This window comes from Danaus plexippus (assembly GCF_018135715.1).
Source record: "Danaus plexippus chromosome 29 unlocalized genomic scaffold, MEX_DaPlex mxdp_36, whole genome shotgun sequence".
Taxonomy (NCBI): Eukaryota; Metazoa; Arthropoda; class Insecta; order Lepidoptera; family Nymphalidae; genus Danaus; species Danaus plexippus.
The window spans coordinates 497,685-503,684 of NW_026869857.1; the positions used below are offsets into that span (position 1 = coordinate 497,685).

The 6,000-nt window shown below is 35.1% G+C and overlaps 1 protein-coding gene across 1 annotated transcript in view; it reads right to left on the bottom strand.

Moving 5' to 3' along the window:
• LOC116776761 (spectrin beta chain, non-erythrocytic 1) overlaps nt 1–5,715 on the bottom strand; it is a 59,117-nt gene extending 53,402 nt beyond the window's left edge. Inside the window, exon 1 of the mRNA XM_061529019.1 lies at nt 5,516–5,715. The gene's annotated coding sequence lies outside the window, so the exon portion shown is untranslated. The remainder of the gene's footprint in view (nt 1–5,515) is intronic.
• Between the last annotated feature and the right edge of the window lie 285 nt (nt 5,716–6,000).

Consider the following 6,000-nt stretch of genomic DNA (forward strand, 5'->3'; position numbering starts at 1 on the left):
ACATAACATTAGTATAATAGTAGGAACTGTTAAAATTACGTATTAATTCAGACTAGGCGAACTTGTGGTAAGGCCAATCCCACACCATAGTCCATACATATATATAGAAACAAGTGTTATTAGTGACAAAAATTTTACTCACAGACACAGCCACGGGTACGAGCTAGTCTAATATAAGATGCATACGGAACCACATAGATTATATGCTTCGTGCTTAACACATGATTAATATATTTTGAAAGTCGGAAGGGACACGTGTTTAAGATCTTTTAACATGTGCTCAACACCCGGCGTTGCCTGGGTTAAAAATAACAATACAATGATATTAATAGATTGAGTTATAGTTATATTAAAAATATATGTAAAATACACATTAATATTAAGAGACGAAACCTCTCATCATTCCATGGATCCCGTGCGGGTGCCGGGTCCATCGTTGCAGGGAGAGGAGCTTCAACAGCGCCTGGGACTAAACCAGGTGTAGGTTCAAGGGACCCTATCTATTTATTTTATTACTAGTTAAAATAAAAAGATATAGTCAATAACTTCTTCTTTGTGTCGGTAAAGAGTGAATTTTACGAAAACATTTACGTACAAGGATACAAAAGCAAAACCAAATACAGCACTCCCATTTCGCGGAGTCGGTTAAGAACAATAGTAAGTAGTGTAATGTTTTAACCGCTTGTAGCGTGACAAACATCTCGTCAAGTATGTTATTGGTACAACAGTATTAGGTTACGTGTTCTGTAAAGATTTTAACGGCTGTAGGGCATTTTTGGGGTTCCGCACACAGGGATGTGGACCCTGTCACTGAGAAGCAGTATGTCAGCAGAGCGTACATCATGAACTATAGTTATGTAGGTGTACGTGCGTGAGTTCGACATGTAGGAAGTTTTTTTTTTTTAAACTACTGTACGGATTTTGATCAAACTTTTTGAAGAATATGGCTGACATAACCAGAATGTTTAGCCCGAAATACAGTTGAGCTCAAGCGGGAACATGAATCACTATAAGTATAAATACGACTGTTCAGAAAATTACTCTGTTAGTCAATGTGTTTGCTCCGATGTAGCTCTTTACCGTTAGTACGTGTAGCACGATTTCCAAAAACACCTACTTAGATATAAGTTTTTTTTAGAAATAAACTATCGGCGACACGGACATACTTAAAACGGTCAAAGCGAACTGATAGTAAGGGTCCTTTTAAAACATTTTACGAGTCCTTCCTAAGATAATTACCTGAGACGATAAGAAAAATAGTTTCTTTTCAAAAACTATTAACGTTTAAGTGAAATCAGGGTTGTCAACTACGGGTTTGTTTATAATGTTACAAAAAATACAATACTTTATACGTATGAGATATATTTATATTTAAAACCATTAAAATGATGTTGGAAACCACCAGGGCTTCTTCCAACAGGACAAATCATGACCGGTCCAAGACACTATGGTCGTGCACTTTCCACTTGGGATATGTTTCAAGGTCACCGAGGTCACACGCCCGACAGCCAAAAGCTGACATCACCAACATTACGTTACAGAGAATTCAACGCGATGAATATTTAAAATCGCTTCCAATATCATTAGTATTGTAGATATTGAGATAGCGAAACTGCTGAGCAGATTTGCATGTAACTTTATTGATAGTTACAGTTAATAATTAGGATGGGTTTATAGTCACTGGTTTTAAACCAGGATAATTCTATGTATAAATTTTTTAAATGACAGTAAACTTTTATTTAATATAAAGCCTAAATATCCATTGGGTTCGTCAGGGGATGGCAGATCCAGGGAAGGACGGATCCATATCCTGTTTTGAAAAAGACATTTTCTTTATACATATATCCTATTTAAACTTAATTCAAAATCAGATTAATATATACATCAAATTATTGTAAATAGTTTGGCCTATATATATATACCTTAGCATTAATTATTATTTGAAGATTACTGGCAGGAGGCAGCCACTTGATCGAGAAATCATAGGAAAGAAATAAGGTACATCACTACACGGACATAGATTAGAACAGCAAGGAAACTGACTTACAAATAAAGAAAACAGCATCAAAATCGGTCGATCCGGTTGGGAGGTACGATGTCACATACATACATACACGCATAGAGACATCAACATCACATTCCCTTTAGGTCGAGGGTTAAAAATATTATACAAAAGACTCTCAATTTTGTTCAGCGAAGCTAAAGTGTGTATGTTTGTATGATGTCACAATGATAACACTATCTAAACTGCATCCAAGGCCGTTTACTAAATTATTCTCAGCCTAAAATATTTCGTTATCTGGCTAATGATGATGTACTCGGTGCTCTGTGCTCAGAATCTGAAACATCATACGCCTGGTAATATTAAATCCCGTTCTGGTCCCCGCATCCTGAAAACCATGAAGACGAGCATCTCATCCTCGATAGGTTACGTCCGACGTCATCCACTCGCCACTTACAACACAAATAAATATATAAATATGCCCTTAAATCCATCATCACGCCCTGATGCTGTCGTTGAAGCTTTATATTTAAACAGCTTAGCCTTTAAACTTTGCAGCTCTAGCAGCTGTTACGTCATACCCAGCAGGTTTACTTAGTATTGAATTTCAGATATTTGAGTTATATTACCCTCACCACCAATAAACTGCTGGGAATTGCAGAACCAGGCCAACCAGCTGTCAGAGTAAATGAACCACGAGCCACGAGCTGATGATGACTTGAGCTGATGAGATAAATGAGAGAACAGTTCCACAGCATCCGTTATCATCAATTACGAGATAAGCACGACAGGTGACGTCATCCTAATCACCTATTATTCACGGTTGCATTTTCTTCCTGACCAGTTTTAAAGGTTATGGGAACAGAGACAATCGACAAACATACCTTGATTTAAAATCTATGGAATTCTGTGTATCTGCATGGCTATTTGTTTTATGGTATAGCAACCTAGCAAAATTCACTACAAGTTATTGCTTCAGGGCTTTGCTTGCACTATTATTTAATATCTTTTTGGCTGGATGCTATAAAATATCCTATCAATCCAGTTAACTGATGCTGTCACATCCCACTAAATGCTATACCCTGATTCGGTCCACATATCCCCCTTTATGATAAACAAACAACAATGCCACCTGCGTCTCGTGGTGCGCAGGTTTTCCCGCACCTATGAGTGCCACACCTGAACATTGATATTGTCGGAGATACGACCTTGGCCTTTCATTGCAAAGGTCAAAACCGTGAGGATGTCAGAATGAGAGAGACCAATGCTACTTATCTTCATATCGGGGCAACACATACATACATATATATATATACATATATATGCGTGTATGTGTGTGTGTGTGTCTGAAGCATCGTAGCTCTAAACATATAATACATAACATGTCCCTCCACTCCGTGTAGTTGTCTCGTGAACAAGTCACCACGCCCGTATAGTGTGTGGAGTCTCGTGACACACTATACAAGTACCTGTCGGCTGCTTCGTCTACCAAAATATATTAATATAAGCTGATACTGCGATTCTTTTCGAACGGAATATCGAAGTCCACACGGAGGAAGTCGCGGGCAACTACTATTATAAATCAATCTTCCTCAATGCCTTGGGATAGTATGAGATCACATTTTAAAGGTCGCTGAGGTCACTGTATATGCATATTGTATACATAGCTTGTTTGTCTGTTTGGAATGCGATAAGGTTGTGTTATGTACCTTTTCAGTCACAGTATATACTAGCTGATAACCGCGGCTTCGTCGATGTTTTTCATATATTGATAAAGTTAAAGTATGCGAAACGATACAAGGTGGTAGAGCCTAGCTGTGGTCAAATTACACCTCGAACATGGGCTGGCGGGACTGGGAAATTACCTCCCCATCAAAATCAGCATGAAATAGTCTTTAATGGCTGCGTTTCGTGTAGTGAGTGAGAGAGACGGTTGTCCTATCTCTTTCCCACCCTTTCCACTCCCTCTCCCACAATCGAGGGTGGCAGCACATATGCAACGTCCCTTATGTCGCAAATGTGTTGCCAGCCTAAAAATAAACACTAAAAAGGTTGTACATACAAAAATTGTTGTTCCTTAAAACTCTAATAATTTTATATTAAAAGGTTGGGAGTAATCTTAACATCAGTCCTATTGAGTCGTACACAACTAGGGACACCTATATATAATTTTTACGACACCATACAAACTCCAAACATGCTCATACATCGATGACAGCTCGTTAAACATTTGTACCCATGAATAGTTGTAAAGAAGAACTTGTAGTAGAAGTAATAAAGTATTGTAGTAGTGGAATAACATGATATCTATCAAATTATAATAATATTAAGACGGAACATAACAAATTAACCTAAATACCATATTGATGTATTAAAAAAGTCATCTTCGTAATTAATTTCTAATGACATTAACATTTAGGCTGAATAAAGTTCAATGAACTTTCTTAAATAGCTAAAGTTATTTAAAATGATTAGGATATAATAGCTAGGGGTTTATGCCAGCGTTTCTCAAAGTGGGCGATAATGAGCCCTAGAGGACGCTGCAGGCCTGATCGGTACGAGACCAAAAAAATGGGAGCGATGAATATATAATATAATATAACTTGGATAAGTTATAGTGGTTGTTCAGTAGGTTGAAAAATGGAGATGCAAATAAAATTTTTTTTCAATGTGGGTATAAATAAAATAAGTTTGGGAACCTATGATCTGAGCGGTAAAGACATACATGCAGTGTTCCTATTACAAGTTTGTTTGTCAAACTATACACAAATAGTTTTTAGTGATTACACCCATTATAGTGTCATGTGTAGTGATATTTGATTAATAAACTGTAAACTGTCAGTGTTTAGGTAAACAACACACACTCGTGGTAAGGACACCATATTTGAGTGAGATTCATTATTTTCTATAATAGTGTTCATTAAATAACAAGGTATGATTAATTTTTAATTAACTTATAAAGCTATGAAATGTAAGAAACGGGATTTAAGAATAAAGTGACTTTGATTTATATATAAAAAAACATAAGCAAGCTTAAAATAATTAAATATTATATATATAATTTAATATTTTAAACCTGCCATAGTTAAATCGATGCAATTAGTCAATAATGTATTATTTCGACATTAATACGGCTTAAAGTAAATGTTTTTTCATATAATTTCGCTGCAACCGAAATCTAATTCATTTCATATATGTAGAAAGGTGTGACGAATTGATTTACGACAGATCATTACTTCTCTAGTCTCAAGGACGAAGCACTTATTTAACTTAGACGGAGTTTATGATATCAAATGCGTATGTTAAAAGTTATATTTAACTGTAAATAAAGTAAATATATAATTATATATACGTAAAATTATTTATTTACTTTACAAAGGTCAGTTATGTATCCCGGATAACAACATTAACTTAACAAACCTTTGTCAATACGAAACATTTTACGTTACTTTCAAAATTTCTTTCATACGTTAAAAGTTTTTGAAGTAATCTCAAAACTATTTTTCCTCTTACCTTAGAACGGGCGAAAAAGTCTCTCCGGTTTTCAGTAAACTGCTAATCAAATACACACAATTTGACCCACTCAGAACTTACACGTATAACATTATAACAACTTTATAAATTTATTTCTTAAACCTATAACGTTATAAAACACTATAAAACTTCACAAAAAGTTAGTTTTCAACAACATAATTAACCTCTAAGGCACTGATTACACTTTATTAAAACAAAAAAATAAGTTTTTTATAAGAAAAGAAGTAGTTAGTCGGCGTTTTTTGTAACACAGAAAGTTGTAAAACTTGTACAAGAATTGGTTTGACAGTTGTTTTCGTATTGCCATAGCGTCTGGCGGTTATTTAAACTGCAATAGGATAAATTCTTATTTGATTTAACATGAAACAAAATAAAAAAAATGAAACTAAAATTTGGTAAAAAATACAAACAATCACATTTCTCATTATATACATTCCAAAACTTCAAACAATCAAAATAATACT